Below are 20,662 nucleotides of genomic sequence, written 5' to 3'. Positions count from 1 at the left end.
GGGTCTTCAGGAATTGCTTATAACTTCTCCACGGAAAAACCTCTGGACAATGAGCCTGAGGTTCTTCACAAAGAATGACTGGAAGAATAGTGACATTGTCTTAGGCTCATGGGCTCCTTGTAATGGACCATAAAGAACTTCTAGTTCTGTCTGTCCTGTTGATTTAACTAAGGGAGACGAGGCCCAGAGAGTGGAAGTGACTTACTGAGATCAGGCAGTGAATGGTAGACACAGAACTATAAGGAGATGTAGAGGTTATGTCTAGCTCAGTTTGGTATCCTAATCTCATGTCTACTGCAAAATAGAGATGTTTTTAGAATAATGGACAACCTAGTCCCGGCAGCCATGACAGGCATTCTGTCACCTACCATGTACAGAGTGGCATCCATTGTTTGATCTTCACAACTTCACTTTTCCAGGAATTTTCCCTCCTGCCGAGCCATATGGTTAGGGAGAGAACAGCCATATCTAAGTGTACAGTGCAGGACTGGGTATCTAATGCAAAGGGACCAATGCACTCATTGTTCAGTGATTTTGGAACGATTTGTGAGAGATGAAGACAGAGGGATATACAAACAGAGATCATTCTGTGTGAGAGGTGGGAACTCTCACAGGTTTTACACACTGTGTACTGGAAATGAGAAAAGGCTGATCTGTCCAGAAAGATAGAGACGGACAGAGAGAGAGAGTATGAAGCTAACAGCAGAGAGAAGGGAAAAGATACAGGAAGTCATGATGAAGCTCAAGTTCCCGGATTTTACTTCACTGTTACTTGTTACCTTTCTAACCTTAGGTAGCATAATACGCTTCTCGCTCCTTCCAATAAATTTAGTAGAGTTTCTTCTCTTAATTTCAATCCAAATAATCTTAACTAACTCACCATAGAATTATGACTCTAACTTTTGAAAATCATCTGTGCTTCCCCCAACATTCAAATACCTGTATTTCTCCAATATAGTACCTCTGTCTCAAACTTCTCACATAGAAAGTATGAAAATCCCATAGGTCTAAAGAATAGTAATTGAGATCAGAAGTCCAGTTTTAGTTGGTTAACAAACATGGATTAACCTGCTGCTGGGAAATGTGAAGAATTGTTTTGTTTGAAATAATAGAATGGTACATGATATGGTACCCACATGGATAACAAGCAACCAGTAAATTTTAAGAGATTAATATAAAAGAATTCTACTTGGATAAAATCAACTTTGGGAAGGGCTGAAAGTTTTCATAAAATAAACAGAGTAGTGATTCTTATACTTTTTAGAGCTTTAGATCACTTGAGAAATCCAACGAAGGCTTTAGATAATCTACCCAGGCAAATGCACATTTGCATGCAGGATGACTTTAGACAGTTCAAAGAGGTCCTTGGATCTGAAAAAGTGATTTTAATAATTTTATATTTCTTCAGATAGATCAACACTCTCTTTGACCACTAAAGACAGGGAAAGGGGGAATTTGTATGAACCTGAATTAGGCTGAACTAAGTAAGTGAGTGAGTACTAACTAACACACTCTATACTGTTTTCGTCCCACTGTGTCAGGAGGAAGTCCACGTCCCGTGATTGGCATGTAAGACTGTTCTCGTTCTCGTTCTTGTCTATCTTCTTTCAATCCCACATATACATCTTTTTCTCCAACCACCTAAAACCAGAAAACACGAAGCTGTTTTGTGCCTTGTGCATGCTGCTCCCTCTGCTGTAAAAGCCCTTCTTGCCACTCAGGCCTTGGATGGTTGGGGTCCTACTCATCCTTCAAGATTTGACTCATATTTCACTTCTTGTGGGAAGCCTTCTCTTACAGACAAGCTGGCTGAGGGGCGATTCTTTGTGGCCCCTTTACCCACCTCAGCACTTATTGTGGAATGTTGTAATCATTTATTAGAATGACTCTCTCTTCTACCAGAGATCTGGAGACTGGCCTGTGAGATAGTCACTTATGTATCCTCAAGGTCTGGTTAGTGACCAGGGCATAGCTGGTTCTCAAGACATGGTTACTGAAAGAACAAGTGAATGAATGAGTGAGTTTCTCCAGGATCATAAGAAAGTTGCTTTACCACACCTCTGCTTCAATTCCCCCTTCTAAAAAGTGGGACAATGAATGCTACTTATGCAGGAATGTGACACAAATCAATTACTGCAGAGATGCCATAAAATCCTCAAAACAGAGTCAAAATAAAAGAGCAAGGTGTATTTTTTTTATAATCTGATTCACAATAGATGGTACTCAAGGAGAAAAGCATTTGCTGTTGTTTCTGGCATGGCAAGAGGCTTGCCAAAATTGACATGATTTTCTAAGACATTTTGAAGTGTGAAGTGCATGAAGAGGCCTCCTGCCATTTTAAGATGAATTATGGTCTAATCTGGGCATTTAAATAAAAATGACAGAAAAACTCAGGATGCTTTTCAATTCTGTGTGCATCTTTTCCTGGCTAAGTGCTGGGAATATTAAAATGTAATTTAACTGCTTACCAGATTTTGTTTGCAAAATCAAAGAGCCCACTACATTTTAAAATGTGGTGTCTGGGGAAAAGGTCGCCCTCAGTCTCTGGAAGCTGAATTTAAGATGTTGAAATAGGGGGCTGGCCCTGTGGCCAAGTGGTTAAGGTCGTGCGCTCCGCTGCAGGTGGCCCAGTGTTTCGTTGGTTTGAATCCTGGGTGCAGACATGGCACTGCTCAACAAACCTTGCTGAGGCAGCATCCCACATGCCACATCTAGAAGGACTCACGAGTAAAATATACAACTATGTACCGGGGGGCTTTGGGGAGAAAAAGGAAAAAAATAAAATCTTTAAAAAAAAATGTTGAAATAGGTCTCAGAACCACCCTTTATTTTGATGGCAGTGGGAGGATTGGTCACAGGCTTCAGAACCGTTGCACATGCTACAGGTCCAATTTCTTGCGGCAGGTGCCAAGCCCATGACCAGGTTGTGGAGAGAGGTTTCTGCAGCGATATCAGCTAAGGCAGGAACCACCCCACACTTGAAGAGGTTTCTACCTCCCTTCTCTGCCAGAGGAGACTCTCAAAGTCAAAGAGAGTCTGACATCACGGTGGTGGGTGGAAACCAAAAACCAAGAAGGGGGGGTTAGCCCCGTGGCCGAATTGTTAAGTTCACATGCTCTGCTTCAGCAGCCCAGGGCTTCACCAGTTCAGATCCTGGGAATGGATGTCATCAAGCCATGCTGAAGCAGCATCCACATAGCAGAAGCAGAAGGACCTACAACTAGAATATAAAACCATGTGCTAGGGGAATTTTGGGAGAAGAAGAACAAAAAATTGGCAACAGATATTAGCTCAGGGCCAATCATTAAAAAAATAAATGAACAACACCAGAAAAAAAAAAAAACCAGAAAGGAGGACCCTACCCAGCATCAGAGAATAGAAGGTGAAAGATAAGTGAAGCTCTTCCTCAAGCTCCACATACCCAGGTGCATACCATTTGTTTAGTTGTGCCTTGAGGCATCTCAGGAGTGTCAGGCTGAAGTGGAGTGGCAGAGGTTCCCTTTCCTCTGTTTCCTGAGAAAGAAAGAAAAAATGGAAGGGTTAAGTTTGGTCTCTTCATTGTAACACTTACAGCCAGGCAAATAAAATGTTGAGGCCCTTCTATGTGTTTGGCACTGTGTTAGGCGATGGGGATATGGAGGTAGATCAGAAAGATCTGGTTCCTGCCCTGATGGAGCTGACAAAGGGGAGGTAGGCGCTAAACAATTACTCAAAATTATTATGTAATTACAAACTACCATAAACACAACAAAAGAAGATGTGAAAATATTTTGTTTTACTGTAGGGGTGGGAGTGGTGGAGAACCAGAGGAGGCTTCTTGGAGGAAGTGACGCTTAAACTGTGGATCCAAAGGGTGAATAGGAATTTCCAGGCAAAGGTGATGGTGGGTGTTCACAAGGAGCAGAGAGTTCCAGATAAGCAGAGACAAGAGCCTGTAGAACTGCCCTGAATCAGGAGGACTTGCACAGTTTGAGGAGTGGGCAGCAGCTTCCTCCCATGGCCCTACCTCTTAACAGAAAACCAGGCATTTCTGCCCCCTCTCTCCACACAGGTGTATGCCTCAAAGATCAGGCAAAACCTCTCTCTTCCACTTTCCCTCTCCTATCAATAGTCAGACGGTCTGAATGGGATGAGGTTTGAACAGCATCTCTAACCCAGTACCCCCACAATTGGCTTCGGTTGTATTCCTAGCATTTATCACTACTTACATTATTTTAAGTGAAGGAAAAGCCTTCTGTTTACTGCAGGTGAAAAAGGTCCAACTTGCTCCGAGTCATAGAGTTTGAGAGTTAAGGGGATTCTAGAAACAGTATAGAGTATACAGGCAGGAAGATGAACTTTGGTGTCAGCCCTGAATGCTAATCCTGAGTCTTTCCTCTCCCAGCTGCAAGCTTTCAGATCCTAATTTTGCCAGTTGTGAAAGGGGAGAAAACCAGTGATTTACCGTAATGTTGTAGAGATAAAAAATTACCTACCTAAAATACTTAACACAGGGAAGATGCTCAGAAAAAGGATTCATTGTTTGTCGTTGTGTCGTTATTATCATAACACCTTAGGCAAGTCTAGTTTGCTTAATTGAACACTAATTACGATGGGCCAGGAATTGTCCTGGGCACTGTTCACATGCATCATCCCTGTTAGTATAAGATCTAGATCCTAGACCCTGTCCCAGGCCAGTTCCTCTGCACTTTTAAAAGTTTCTTTAGGAGAAAATACACACTAGTCTCCCTGGTCTCCTTTAAGCTTCCCTTTCTCCCCCCAACATCTACAAGCGTGGAAACGGGTCATGGTTTGCACATGTAAAAATCATTTGAGAAATCTGAGGCAGAGCTGGTGTTTTTTCTTTCTAACACAGTGGGAAGGATCATCTGTGTAGTCTGCCAGTTGAAGGTTTGTACTGGAGAAAATAAGCCAAGCTGGCTTCTAGAGATTTCCAGGTGTTGGAAGGGCCAGGTTTTACAATGCTTCCATGAGTCTGATGGTTACACATCCAGCCCTGCCATCAGCCCACCAATGACTAGAAACTAGTGGTCTTGAGCACTGGCTGCATATTAGACCCCGCTGGGGAGCTTTAAAAATTGCCAATGATTGGGCATCACACCAGGCCAATTAAATAAGAGACTCAGGGTGAGAACCAAGCTCAGCACTTGTGAAGAATTCCCTCGGTAATCCTAAAGTGACACCAGGGTCGATAACAACTGATTTAAATAAAGGATTCTGGCCTCATTGGGTCCACTGAATGAAGCTTTGTGAGAATATATATATATGTGTGTGTGTGTGTGTGTGAGCATAATATATATCAAAGATCTGTACATGCCAGACATTTCCCACACATTTTCTTACTTGAAGAATAATGCTCTGTGGTAGAAAGCATCTCCATTTGACAGATAAGGTAACAGAGGCAGTAAAGGCTTCAGTTCCCTGCTTAAGATTACAGAAGTGGGGTTAGGTCTTGGATTCTAACTCATTCATTCATTCAACAAACATTTGTTTAATGCTTACTACATGCTGGGCACTGTTTTAGGCACCATGATACAACAATGAGCACGAGGGAATATTCTCAGGGAGAGTGTGTTCCAGTGGTGAGGGCAAAGAGAGACATAAAATAATGTCAAATAGTGATAAATGCTATAAACACAACCAAAGCCAATTATGGGGGTAGATAGAAATGCAGTTGCTATTTTTGATAGGGAATTCACCAAAGGCCTCTCTGAGGCGACATTTAAATAGAGCCGTGAATAGAAAAACAAGGGAGAAAGCCAAGCAAATGTCTGAGGAAAGAGCATACCAGGATAAAGCTCTGGGGAGAGCAAAGGCCTCAAGGGCGGGGTGTTTGGTGCATTCAAGCAACAGCTGAGAAGAGAGCTGAGCTAACCCAGGAGGGAAAGGGAAGAGAAGTGGGTCAAGTGTCATGCCATGTGATTTGAGTTGATTTTTTGTTTGTTTGTTTGTTTTGGCTTCCAGCATTTGTTCCTCCTCTGGTGATTACCCACTTCTACTCTTAGAAACTATATTTTTCTTTGTGGAGACCACTCTTCCCCCATGCCAGTGCTGTGGTTTGGTAGTATTAACCCCCAATTCCAACTCTAAACCTGGTCTCTGCTTAGTTGAAGACTAACGTGGTATCTCAATCACGATCTTGGTTCAAAGATGGGCATAAGACTCAATCTGAGCCTCAGAGGTGAGAGGAGACATCTGCTATAATTTCTTAGCTAGTAAGGTTCTCTCCTTCCTAGAAGGACCTACCAAAAGAGGGAGCTGTACAGATATGATGACATAGCTGCCATGGCTATTTTGCTATTGCAGAGGAGTGCCCACCTGGAGAAGTTGGAGGACTACCACGTAGAGCCTAGAGATTATGCCAACACCAAGTAAAGCAGAACAGAGAGCCAGAATGAAAGCAGATCCTTGATTTTGACACCTGAATGGTTAGATAAACCCACACCTGTAAGGCTTGCTGCTGCCAGACTTTGCACTTACATAAAACAAAATATCTTCATTGTCTATACCCACTGAGTTGGGTTTTCTGTCCTTTTGTATAAGTAGTTGTAAGTAAGACTTACTATAGGTATTTTTTTCCTTGATAAAAGGGAAGGCAAACTCTTAGCCATTTTTCTGCCAAATCTTGAGTTACAGGTCTTCAAGCAATGTTTGAGGGGATCAATGAGCCTCTGAGGCTACCTTCATTCCCTCCTAATTATCCCCCATCAGCAGCCACGCTATAGCCCTGCTCCATGATTGCTGCTTCTTCCTCTCCCTCACTCACAGGCCCCACAATGAAGAGATGCAAAGTTGGGCCCACACTTCCTTATTGTGAAATACCCCTTTAGACCTTAGACCATACCATGTTTGGTGGGATCTAAATGTTTTGTATTTGTCTTCATGAGAATTCATAGCATTTCTTGGATCTGTGGCTTGAAGTCTTCTATGACTTTTGGAAATTTCTCAGCCATAATTGTTTCAGATATTGCTTTAGCTCCATTCTCTTCCTCCTGTCCTTCTGAAACGTTGATTACATGTGTACTGGGTATTGTCAGCATTTCCTATATGTCTCATATACACTTCTTTTTGTATATTTCATTCTCTTTTTTCATTCATGCTTATTATTTTAAGTCTCCAAGTTTGTGGTAATTTGCTACAGCAGCCTTAGGAAATGAATACCCTCATTCTCAGTCGTCCAATCCTGGCAAAGCCAACCAACAATCCCCTGTTGTAAATTCCCTCTGTTTGAAATACCTGGTAATGTTTCTCTTTCTCCACTGAAACACAAAATGATATACCACCCCGCCACTCTAAACTCTCAGAACCTTGTATTTTGATCCCAAGGGGAATTAGTGAACAGTTCATGTGTAGTTGACACCAATGCATATTTTCTCACCTGTCATACTTAAAACTTGCTAAATGCTAAATATTTTGTGCAATTCATCCTTACCATTTCACTCAATATTACATCTTGGAAATCTTCCTGTATTGGGCCAACCATGTTATTTTACAGCTGAATACTTTTATCAATTGAATATACTGTAATTCAATTAAATGGTCTCTGAAGGATCGTTTTGCTGTTTTCGTTTTTAAAAACACTTACCAAAAACAATTCCTGCACTAAACTTATATGTAAATCTGAGAGGATTTTTTGTGAGATATCAGTAACATAAGTCCCTAGCTTTGGGATTCCTAGATCCAAGGGACTATGTGACTGAAATTCTAATGCATAATACCAACTCTAACTTCTTCTATAAGTGTACCTATCAAAGGGCTATCACCAGAGAATGCTTCATGATATAATAATATTTGGAGAAGTATGCCTTTTATGATCCAACTTGCCTAAAAGAACAGCCATCAAGGCAATCATCACTCCTAGTGTACATTTCTGGGAGTAATGAGATGAAACACAACAAGGAAACCACTGAAGCTAAGCAGCATAGTCCACAATAGTTCTGGGAAATGGGAGTGGTCTCAAGGAACAAAATAACTGAACTCACCTGTAGGCAAGTCAGAGGAAGCTCTGCTCAATTACTCAAGAAAACTCTGTCATCTGTGCAAGGAAAGGAGCCATAAGATGGGTGAACCATATCATTGCACTGAAAGAATGTGCAATAAAGCTGGAAATTAAATTGATACTGAAGGAGCTTTTTGATACTTGTATCATTCAGGGTGAATGCAGGAAACAGAAACTACTTTAAGTATCTCCACTAGAAAGGGCTTTACTATAGGAAATTAGACGTCCACAGAATTATTTCAAGGGCTAGTAGAATGGAGTTTGGTGTCTGCTGCTAGACTCAGGCTCAGGGTCAGGCCTCAGCAGATGTAGACCAGGGATGGGGGAACTGCAGGAAATTCTGGCTGATGTCTCCATGCCCCTGACCATGAGGTTGGTGAGTAGGCAGTGCAAAGTGCCTTTTGGCCACGGGAAAAACTGATGCCTGCCAGGGCCTGGAGTTGCTACTAATGCAGGAAAATAAATACACGAAATGTCCCTGCTGCCCTTCACTACCCCTTCTGCCTTTCAAATCTCATGCAACTGCATTACATTGATGGAACTTAAATCAATTGTAGAACCGTGGCATCAAGGGAGTTTTGGAAACGTTCTTTTTAGCCCTCTCAAATATGGGAAGTACTGAAACACAAGAAAGAATGTACAAGGGGATGGAAATGGGTGTTGAGTGTAAATAGATGACATTTGGTGAAGTCCCCAAGCAGGAATTTCACTGAGCAATACTTGTGCATGAGACAATCAGGGAGTCATGTAATGCTTATGAGTACTTTAGGAATGCTTTGTTAGTGAAAATCACTTATACTTGCTTGTCCAGTATCCTTCCTCCATTTGTATATAAATACATTCTTCTCTGGGATCACGGACTACTGTCAATCTCCCATCCCCTCCCTTAGCCTATGCTGTGGCCACCTTGTTTAATTAACTCTATCACTTTCTCCACCCATCCTTCCCTCCCTTCTTCCCTTCCCCCCCACTCTCTGTCTCCGTCTCTGTATCTCTCATTATTCTTTGGTTCTGGTGCTTCCTGAAGTTCTATTTTCCCTCAATTTTATATGTCATTCCATAGCCTTTAAAGATATTTGTTTTGCTTATGTTAACAAAAGGAAGTTTCTGTTTCTAGCAACCAGATAGCCACTGGTAAGAATTTCTATCTACTTCTTGCCTATCAAAAGTCAAGCAAGGGGGCCAGCCCCGTGGCTGAGTGGTTAAGTTAGCATGCTCCGCTGCAAGTGGCCCAGTGGTTCATCAGTTTGGATCCTGGGCGTGGACATGGCGCCGCTCATCCAGCCACATTGAGGCGGCATCCCACATGCCACAACTGGAAGGACCCACAACTAAGAATATGTACCGGGGGGCTTTGGGGAGACAAGGAAAAAATAAAATCTTTAAAAAAAAAAAGTCAAGCAAGTTGTGAGATATATGCCCTGGGTTTTCCAGAGGAGTTCTAATGGCATATGATTTTATTCTCTTCAAATAAAAATGAGTGTTAGATTTTTAACTAGTTTGCTTTGTTTATACCTCATAAAACTTTTCCAAAAATCATACCATAAATCAGAAAATACGGCCTCCTGAGCTTCATGTCACTTTGGACATATGAATAGGTAAGGCATAGATATGCAGGGCCACAAGCTAGACAGCTGATGACCGTATCAGCTGCTGAAGGCCCAGGCAGGGAAGAGAAATTTGATGAAGCAGCACTCTCAAGAAACATTAATAATCCAATGAAGATCTGATATTAGCCCGAATCTGGAAATGAGCTATAGTAGAAGTAGCTCCTGCCTTCTACACTTTCTGTAATTTCTTTCCAGGCCTTCTTAGGAGAGACAGGCTTATGCTTATGACATCTTCTGATCCTCCAAGAAATGACAATAATGCAACAACAAATTCCCAGATCCATTGATATTTCCACATTCATAACATTTATTTTTCAGAGCTGCTAGGAGTTACCAAATATGAGATAAAGCCTCTGGACAAAATGGCACCAGAAAACCTCTTTGCCCTTCCTGATTATGTGCTGGTAGTAGGGGACCTGTGGATGGCCACTTTCTCACTGTGCTAACATGTTCTTCCCTCTGTGTGAGCGCATTCCTGATGTCTCCCTGTGATTCCAAATTTCCTCCTCTTACAAGAACCCCAGTCAGACAGGATTAGGGCTCCACCTTAATGGCCTCATGTAACTTAATCACCACATTAAAGTCCTTGTCTCCAAATACAATCACCTTCCGAGGTGCTAAGTGTTAGGGCTTCAACATATAAATTTTGGGAGGATACAATTAAGCCCGTAATGGTAACAAGGATTCAAAGCAGCCCAACTTTTGGGACAACTTACTTAAGGTCTCTGAACCTCAGTTTATTCACCTGTGACGTGGGTATAGAACAACACAACTCCTGGGGCTATTGGGAGTATGAAAAGGGATGAGCCGTGTAGAATGTCTAGCCTGTGCCTGGGACATGTGAAGTGTGTGTGCATTAAAGCCTTATGCCCCTGAGTCAGGCAGTCATTTTGGTTACCGTTTAACTCAGCTGCTGGGATGCTCATTCAACAGCACCATCTTCCTCTGATTTTACCTTCTTGATCATGAAGCCTAAGTTGTTACCCAAAGCCAGTGCATTTCAGAGCCAGGATTTCCATCGAGGCCTGTGTGATTCCAGGCTCATGCTGCCTTTCTGCATGGACGGGGGCTGAAGGGGTAGGGGAGGTGCTAAACTGGAGAGGAGAAGTTACCTGCAGGCCCTGAGCTTCTTTGGATACAACCTGCCCCTAGAACTTAAAAGCCTCCCCATATTTGCATCTGTATCCCCCACCTCTACTGGGTCCTAGAGGAGAGGGCAGTAGATACTGAGCTTCTCAAATCCAGGACTGTTTTCAGCACCAAGCCAAGGGTGGAGTCAGCTGTGGAACTCAGCAGTTTGCTTAAAGCCTCTGTGCCTCACCACCATCGTACAAGCTTCTGAGTTTCATAGGACTTGCAGGAGCACAGGTATAGAGTATCAAGAGCCAAGACTCCGAAGACAGAGAACCTGCATTTTACTCAGCCTTATCGATGAATTCATTTATCAGTTACATATTGGTTTTAGCCTCTCTCTGGTGCCTCAGTTTCCTCATTTGAAAGAAATAATACCTACCTCATGGGGGATTTGCAAGGATTCAAAGAGTTAATATTTAGAGTGCACTTAGAAGATTGCCTGGAATATAGGAAGCACTATATAATTGTTAGCTATTAATAATAAAAATAACTTTATTAGCAATATTATTATACTCACTCCATATGAATTCTTGCCCCATACGAATTGTGGGCTTCTGGAGGAGAAGGTTAGCATGCCTGAGGCAAAGTCGTCCGTTCCGTTCAAAGCCAGGGAACAAGCGGGTAAGGCAGATGACCCAGGATGGGACATCCACAGGCATGGTGGACAGGCTGTGCCAGAGAGCGAGGCAGGGTGGAATCCCAATGATCCTGGGGATGGAGGAAAGGGAGGATATTTTCGGGGTCTGCTTCTGAAAGCCATGAAAAGAGTAAGCCGGCCACCCATTAAATGGCCTAAATTCAGACAGGTCCAATGGGGCCCTGGGGAAAGCCACACCGCCCCTCCCCGCCACACACACACACATTTTGTTCCAGAGGCCGCAGGACTGCCTCAGGTGATACACAAACTGGGACCTGGAGGCCCGGGGCAGTACAGTGATCCCGAATCCGTATTTCAGATCTCAGAAGTGCTCCAGACACCCGTGGGAAACTCCAAAAGTTGGCGATCCATCCTGCTACCAGTCCTGCACAGCTACGAGTGGCTGCACGGAGGGTGCTCCATAACCGGCTTGAAGCTGAGGATGCAAAGGAAGACAAGAAGATGAAAAGGCAGGCCGCCTTGCTCGCTGTGGCCCGCCAGTCTCCTCAAGGTAACCTGAGGGAGAGGGGACATATGCCATGGGTGAGTAACCCCAGCCCCCACCGAGGGGCCAGGAGGCCACCCGCAATGTCGGGGGCTAATCGGTGTGCGGACTGCCAAGAGGAAGGGCGTTGGTGGCAGGATTGTCCGAACCGTCACCAGGGAGGGAAGGGATCGAAGAAGACCGAGCCGTGGCAGTTTCCCTTGACCACAGATGAGACGTGATGGGGCTGAAGGACAGCCCCCTCCCCCTGTTGGCTCCGGGAGGGCCCGGTGACCTCGGCAGGAAGGAGGAGAGCAGGCTGAATCTTTGCTCCCTAGTGGAGCCGTGTTCTTGGTGTGGAATGCCCACAAGGGAAAGCTTTCTGAAGGAAAGTGTGAACTGAAGGAGGTCTCAGGAAAGGGAGAGACCAGAAGATTTCTGGAGCCCTGGACCTGTGAAACAGGGTCCAAACTGCTGAAGGATTCCTCACTGTGTGTACAAGAATGCCCCGTTCCCCACCCCCTTCTAGGGAGGGACGAGCTCTGTGAGTTAGGGGCCTCCACAGGCTGGGAACAGGAGAAAACCAAGCTCCAAGCACCAAAAAGTGGGGGAGGTGAGCTGATGGCCCTCTTGCAGGATACAGCAGCCCCTGAGAAGCGAGAGATTCCCCTACATGATTCAAGCAGGGCTAACTCGGAACTATGGGCCCAAGGACAGGTGGAGTGAGCAGCCGGTGCCACGCCAGGAAAGGTAAAACGGAAGCAGGTAGGTGGCTGGCCCCGGGTGAAACATATGCCCCTTGAAGCCAGAAGCCAGAAAGAGGAAGCTTTCCCGGAATCAGGAAGTTTTCAGAACAGGGGAATCTAGCTTTGCTCGAGACCTTAGTGCTCTCAATGCTGTGCGCTCCTGGGGCTATAACAGTAAATGTCTTCCCTTGGTTTCTGGCAGCGAGCGCCTAAAAGTCCTGGGATTGCCCATACGAGAGCCACATGGCGCATCTTTGGTTAGGAGAATTACTTTAGGGCTCAGTTCCTGAAACGAGTCCAGAGCCAGAAAGGCGAAGTGGTTTGTCTGGTGTTATGCCTAACAAGCCCCTTTCAACGCCACCTGAACTGGTGTTAACGAGGTGAGTGTTGGAGAAGCCCTAAGCGTGGGGGCTGGGTGCCAGGGAAACCAACTGTGTGATTCGATTCTTGCCTTGGAAGTTTCAGGCCCGTCCCCGTCCCCGTCCCCGTCCCCACCCCTGGGGACGGGGGGGGGCAAGAGGGGTTGAAGGTTGCGCTGAGTAGCCAACGGCCAATGACCGCAATCGACTATGCCCAGGCGATGGAGTCTCCGTCAGACTGCGAAAGAACGGTGCTCAGACAGCTGCTGCGTTGGCGAACACGTGGAGGTTCGGGGAGAGTGGCACACCCAGAGAGGCCCCGGGAGCTCCTCCTCCCTGCCACACATGTTTTGCTCTATGCCCCTCTTCCCTGTGGCTGTTCAGAAGGGAGAGGTTCTCCCGAGTTGTGTGAGCCGCTCTATCAGAGCCCTCAAACCCAAGGAGGGGGTGGTGGGAACCTGCTGTCTCGCGGCCACTTTGTCAGGAGCACAGGTCACGACCCGAACTTGCAATTGGCATGGAAAATGGGGGCGGGGAGAAGGGTAATCCTGCGGGGTGTGATTCTATCCCCAGGAGGATAGAGTCAGACGTGAGTTAAGTATGTTCAGCTTCTTGACCAGGAAGGAATACGATGTGTCTAAAGGAATGGCTCTGTTCTTTCTTCTTTGGATTCTTTACATTGGATGCATGGCTATCAGCCTCTCTGATAAACTCGCGATCATAAACGGACGCTTTTGAATGGGGCAAGATGGACACACTGGTTAAAGTTTAGCCCCCAAGCTTCAGAGCAGTAGCTGCCATCTGCTTGTTATTCAAGAAAGCAAAAAAATTGGCTATGGACCTACCTATGAGGGTTTGGACTCCTACATCAATTCTCTAGTCTACCAGTGACTGATGAGGCCTCTGGCTATCCCGAAATAGAATACTTCATTATCAAGATATGATGCCAGATTCCCTTCAGATTTCTTTAATATCCTGTCATATCTTAAACTCTGCTGCCCTTCTCCTTGATTCCAATGGGTCTTTAAGCCATGCTTGCCCAGAAGTGACCTCCAGCCACAGAGGTCTCCAGAGTGAATCATGGACGTTAAACATGGGCCAGAGATGCTTAAACTGTTAGAAGTGGTACAGGTCTCCAAGAAAGTAGCTGGGATCCATGGTAAAGCCCTTCAAAGGACATAACGTGGCAGCTGCAGCTGCAAAAATGGCCACTCCATCAGGAGAGCTTCTCTAGTTACCATTAATTTCCACACTGCCCTCGTGTGAACTGACACCTTCTGTGAACTTACTACAGATGAAGTGAGGGAAGCTACTACACAGCGTTCTCAGTGGTCCCCAATAGTCAAGGGGTGGAAGACAAACAAATGAGGGAAGGTTTATGTTCCCAAATAGCTTTAGTGTGCTCATGCCAACTTAACTCGCAAGCATTCAAACCACTTTGATTTTGGTAACACCGTGACCTCACAGAGACCACCTCTGACGTCATAGAGGCCCCTTCTGTCCTCACTGACAGACAGAGATCTCAGCTGACCTAACAGAGACATCCCCTGACACTTTAGACACTCCCCTTGACCACACAGAGACATCCCATGCCCACACAGAGACTTGTCTGACCACCCAGAGACCTCCACTGACCTCATAGTGAACCCCTCTTCCCTCAAACTGAGGTCTCCTGATTTCACAGAGAACTCCCTGAACACACAAAGAACTCCCATGACCTCCAAGAGACCTCTAGTGACATTATAGAGACCCCCCTCTGACCTCACCGAGACCTGATATCACAGAGGCCAGCCATTACCTCAACAAGATCGCCTACAACACAGTGAGAACTCCACTAATTTCATGGAAATCTCAAGTGACTCTCACCAGATCTAGGATCTCAGGGAAATGAAGAGAGGATGGTGGGTGCACCCGCCCCTCCCCAACTGACTGACAAATCCCATGGGTCTTATTGACTGTTAGCACTCTGGAAGCCCCACTCCATGGAGGGAAAACCTTTCTTTCTATCTACGCATGCACAGCAAAGGTGACTGGCCTCAGAAAGGCCCTTGGGCTTGCTGAGGGACAGGTCCTTGTGGCACTGAAAGTGTGGGGGAGCCCACTGGTGGTGGCCGGGTGCAGCTGCTGGTGAACTGGGATTCCCAACTTCTACAACTGTGTCTCACATCCCCGTCTCCCCTTCTGCTCAGGTCCCACTCCCATCCTTTGAAAATAGCTTTCTGCCCCTCTTTGCCCATCAGGAGCCAGGGGGCAGGGCAAGGCTATCCCTCCTGCATGCTGGTCATCCGGTGCCTCCTTTATTGTTTGACAGAACAAGGCCTCCCATCAGGAAGGAGCTTTTCAACACAGGGAGCAGTAAATGTTTGACAAGTCAACAGGGCTCAGGAATGCTAGCCAAAGGAGTTTGGCCACACTAGGCATGCCACGCCCCCTGCGGAAATAGTGGGGAAATTGGCAGGCCTGCCCTTCCAGGGGCAGGCACCTCCCTTCACTCTGGAGTCACTAAAGCCATGCCCTCCTGCTGCCCAGAGCTCTACTCTTGAGAGAAATCCATGACTAAGGTCCAAGACAGGCCTTGCCCTGGCCATCTCTCTGGGTGCACTGTGGCAGGGCACAGGGAGAGGTGTATCCTCTGGAGGAGCCTGCTTTGTCTGAAGGAGGCCAACCATTCCAGCTTCCTGGGATGAGTCTCTGTCTGGGGTCTAGCATGGGGAAAAGGGCCCTGAGACCTGAAAGTACCCTGGCAGTTGTCATCAGCCTGGTTGGAGCAGGAGGCTTCCAGGAAGCTAGTGTGCCCAAACTGTGTCTCAGCCCTTCCACATTTGGGCCCCCCCAGCCCAGGCCGGGCTCCCGAGGGAGGATGATGAACGTGGCAGCAGCCAGTGCAAGGGCACCAGCAGCGGGGGTGGTGTCCCACAGCCTCCTGGAATGCATTGGGTCGGTTGGCGCCCCCTGTGCTGTGGCATGTGGATTGGGCTGACTCTGGTCACCTCTGGGGCAGGAATCCACCTCAGCTCAACAGATTCAAATACAACAAATGACACTTGGAGAGGAGTTCAGGGATCTTCATGCCCCTGCCTCAGGGTAATTCCTCTTGCCCAACGACTCCTATCAGACCCAATCACAACATTCCCAGGTCCAGATTTGAGACCACAGTGGTGAATTTGGAACCTACTTCTTACTTCCCTGTCCAGCCTACTGTGGTGGTGTTCATGGTGGTTGGGGAAACGGCACTGGCGGTGGCTGCAGTGGTAAAGGCCATGGTGGCAGCTGCTTCCCAGACATCTGGCATCTTGGGGACCCGAGGAGTGCATCATTGGTGCACCCACACCCTCCCCAGCCCCCCATCTCTCCCATCTGTCCTAGTGACTCTCACCACTCCAGGAGCCCTGCTTTCCTCACTTACAGCCATCTCTTTGACTGCACTTGTTTAAATTACATGACCTTGAAACATCCCTCCATAAGCTATTCTGATCAAAATCCTCCCTGGAACCTTCTGAGTTGGCTGAGAACAGAGCAGCAAAGTCCACAACATTCTCCAAAGTTAGAGGCAAGATTTTCATCTTGAACTTCCTGGGCACACCCCTGGGCTCCTAAGCAGGCTTCATCTGATCTTAATTATGGATTTCAGGCCATCCCCTTCTGTCTTTTTGAATCTGGCCTGCCTACCAGTATTTCATGTTCTGGAGAATATCTTGGGTATTTTCCAGGTGAAACTTCAGTGCTTCCTCATGGCTTTGCTGCCTCAGTTGGTCCAACAGCTTACAGAGGTGGGCCTCCTGGGCCCACGTGACTTCACATATGTTAAGTCACTGTGAACCTGTGAGTGAAAACATCTCACACTAGTTCTGTTCAATGGGTTCTTCCCCAATGTGAGATTTCTGCTTATTGGAGGAGCTAAGAGGCACTTAAAAGACTGCCCACAGACGTTCATTTGTTCTTTTCTCTATGTATGAATTCTAGGCTAATCAGTCAGTCATAGTTCCTGGTTAAAAACCTTCCTCATGTAAGTTACATATGCACGGTGTGTTACTCTCTTGCATGCATTGAGATTTCTTCTTCTTTTTTTTTTTTTTTAAGGAAGATTAGCCCTGAGCTAACATCTGCTGCCAATCCTCTTTTTGCTAAGGAAGACTGGCCTTGAGCTAATATCTGTGTCCATCTTCCTCTATTTTGTATGTGGGACGTCTGCCATAGAATGGCCTGCCAAGTGGTCCCATGTCTGCACTGGGGATCCAAACTCGTGAAGCCTGGGCCACTGAAGTGGAACGTGTGAACTTAACTGTTGTGCCACTGGACCAGCCCAGAGATTTCTTCTTTATAACACCTCAACTGTACAGTTGGTTAATTTTGTAACTTCATTGTGTTTCATAGACTAGATATTTGAGCCATGTTTATACAATTGTCCTTTTATAAGAACTCAGGTCATAGCTCTGAGCTCAGGTCAATATCCTTCCTAAATTAAAATTATGCAAAACTTTCCGCTGGGATGGCACTTACTCCCATCTCAAATTATAGTCCCGTTATTGTGCTTTACTAGTAATCATCCAATTCCCAGGCCTCTAATGTAGGGGACCAGGGTTCAACCCAAGAAACTTACCATCACTGTGCAGTTAGATGGCTCCTTCCTGCAGATATTTGGTATAGGTACCATTTCTTGGTTTTAAAGGTTACTTCTCCTGCCTAAAGTCAATTAAAAAATAAATTTCTCAAGAGGCATTAGGGAACCAAAGTGTTGTACGGCATGCAAGGCAAATATTGACCCTTACACAGGGCAAGAATGTGAAATGGAGCAATGCACTAATGTCTAGAAACATGTTTTAGGGCACTGTCAATTACAAAATGTTTTCAAGATTGAAAAGAAAACTAAGACAGATTTTGGTAAGGTTATGAGAGAAGAAATCATCAAGGGGAAGGGATGAGGGCAAAGTTCACAATATGAAACTTTCAATCCAAAGAGGACATAAACTATGAATAAAAGACATTGATAAATGCTAGGAATATTGACAACATTGAGGATTTTTCCCCCACTGGATTCCCATACTTTCCTGAAAAGACCATGGACTTAAGGAAATCTGTAGTCGGCATTACCAAGGTCCTGATCCCTCACTGACTAGGCTTCTCCTCATAGTGAACACACATGCCTAGAGCTTAGCCAGCCTCAGGCCTTGTGGGAATCCCCTTTCTTCCCTCCACAACTCCTCTCCTTGCTCCAATGGGAAATTGTGTCTTATTTGCAGAGCTGCCACCCTGTTCATGGGAAAAAGCCACTTGAATTTTGAACTGTGTTTTAAGAACCATACATATTCCTCAAGTCAAGGACAGGATCGCATGAACAACTAAGTGAGCATTGAAGAAAACCTTGGAAGTCCTTGAGCAGAGCAGGAGGAACACCGTGACACCAAGCCAAAAGCATTGAGGAACTCGTGGATGTGCACGAGCAAGCTCACAGAGTAAAGATTCCCAGTGTTTTCAACAAACGAGGAATTAAATGTTTCTAGTTAATCCAGAATAACCTAAATTTATGTTGCCTGGTGTTTTTTTCTACTGTGGCCTCAAACTTTGGGCTTACTGCTTAGAACAGAAAAATTACTTAGGAATTGTTTAATCTTATTTTTTAGTTATTAAAAAAAACCCCATTGAGTTTTCAGCACTGTTCTGGGTGCTGGCAATAGAGCAGCAACAAAGACATAAAATTGTGGTCAAGAAGACTATATTCTAGTGAAGGGGCAAACTACATGTCATTAAATCAATAAACAGAATTACCCACTCGTAGTTGTGTTATGAAAGAATAAAAATGAGAGCTGAGGGGAGCATGATATGTGGAAACTTCTCTGGATACTTGTTGAGTAAATAAATCCTTATTGACAGACTCAACAACAGAGAGAAGATGAATGATGTTCTCCAGCATCACATCTCTGTGTAGCTTTTGCCAGGATGCGCCCACCAAGGCCTATTCTTCCTGGGTGAAACCCAGAACCATATCCATGAAGGTCGCTGATTCCTAAAACATTGTGGACATTCTGGTTCAGACAGGGACATCTCTACCAGAGTCCAGGGGCAGAAAGTTGACATGATAGAGTTGGGGAAATGAGGCTGTAGGTATAGAAAGCTCAAGTCCTTTGGGGTTCTAGCCAAATGCTTCCCTGTGTTGATCTGGCATGTGTTATTCTTGCATAACCGCAAACGTATATACAGTCTGTACACAGCCTTAATACATACTAGCTTCATTATAAAGGAATATCACATGATGTGCAATGTGAAATAAACTGGACATTTCCCCAAAATATGGTAAATCTCATTTACAGACTGGCGCGTTTACTACAGTTTATTGGTTGTCAACTTAAGAACACATAACTAGATTCTCCTCACCAATTTAAAGTGAATCACAGACTCATCACATAGCAGGCAATATCAATTGCCTGTGACATATAACTGTGATTATGTGTAAACATTTCCCCTATAGGAACCTTACCTTTCTCCTTTGTGAAATGGTTTAACAACCTCTTACAAATGTTGACGGATCCAATGAGCTAATTTGCAAAGCACTTCTTTTGCATCAAACACTCAATACACATAAGTAAGAAGTATGTTAGTTGAATGAAGCCATGCTGACCATTCTGCAGAATGGAACAGATTTAGAGAACACGGATCGGCAGGTGCAGCCTCTGTCTCTTATCTGTACACATTCCCTGTGTTCACTACAAGGTAGAAGGACAGATGGTCCAGAAACACAACCCAACGTTCCCTGATACTTTTATACAGAAGGATGGCCCTAGCCTGCCCCACCTACAGTGAGGCTTCCATTGTCAATTTTCTCTGGGACCTCCAAGCATCTGTTATCATTTAGTTTAGTCCTATGCATCTGATAACAGGTAACAGAAGCCTCTCAATTGTATATGGTCACTCCAGGAGACCCCAAATGGCCACAGAACCCTCTACCCCATCCCCCACCCTGCCCCTCATCCCCTGCCTGCTGAGCTGTGCTCACCCCACCCCAGTTCTGACCCCCCCAAAGTGAGTCCGACCCACCTGAAGAGTCCACAGCCGCCCCATAGAGACAGCAGGCGAACCTGAGACGAAGCCTGAGAAGTCTGAGCGTGACAGTGGTGCCTGCCATAAGACTTGGACGCCTGTGGCGTCAGGAACGCCCCCTTCACGCCTCACCCAGGCTGAAAGCCCCACCCCAAAGATTCAGGGCAAGCGCAAATTGCAGCAGCAGACCGGATGCTCCATGGCCTGAGGGCTGAAAGGAGTCACAGTCACTGCTGCTTATAGCGCTTAGGAAAGCACCGGTGTATCCACCGTTTCCTCCATCATGCCAGTCGCCACGCATATCACATCACGCTCTGCGCTCCTTCAAGCCCCTCCCCTCACGCCCCTCCCCCGCCCCTCCCCACGCCCCTCCCCACGCCCACCACGCTCTGCGCTCCTTCACGGCCCTCCCCTTCCTCCTTCATGACCCTCCCCTTCCTCCCGGCGTCCTCCACACTCTGACCCTGCAGCCATGCTGCCGGGCTAAAGCGGGTTTAATTAATGGCGCCTGAGGCCGGCTCCTGAGGGCTCCTGAGGCAGCTTGAAACCCAGCAAAATCTCCCTGGCTGATAAAATCTCAGTGGCTAAAATGGAAATACTGGGACCCGGGTAGGTGGAACTTGCATTTTCAAAGCCACCTTTCCTCCATCCCCTCCAT

At 45.8% G+C, this 20,662-nt stretch overlaps 1 long non-coding RNA gene across 2 annotated transcripts; it reads right to left on the bottom strand.

Moving 5' to 3' along the window:
* Positions 1-1,380: 1,380 nt before the first annotated feature.
* Positions 1,381-20,335, bottom strand: LOC139042163 (uncharacterized). Of its 2 annotated transcripts, XR_011498487.1 has the most exons (6): positions 20,002-20,335; positions 17,570-17,652; positions 11,605-11,816; positions 11,261-11,451; positions 3,434-3,513; positions 1,381-1,641 (listed from the first exon to the last, which is right to left on the bottom strand). It is a non-coding gene; the product is annotated as an uncharacterized lncRNA (long non-coding RNA). The 2 variants fall into 2 exon arrangements; XR_011498488.1 differs by lacking the exon at positions 17,570-17,652.
* Positions 20,336-20,662: the final 327 nt, after the last annotated feature.

The sequence above is a fragment of the Equus asinus genome, chromosome 26 (assembly GCF_041296235.1).
Source record: "Equus asinus isolate D_3611 breed Donkey chromosome 26, EquAss-T2T_v2, whole genome shotgun sequence".
Lineage (NCBI taxonomy): Eukaryota > Metazoa > Chordata > Mammalia > Perissodactyla > Equidae > Equus > Equus asinus.
Note: the sequence above shows the minus strand (reverse complement) of the source record. Positions and strands in the feature narration are given on the sequence as shown.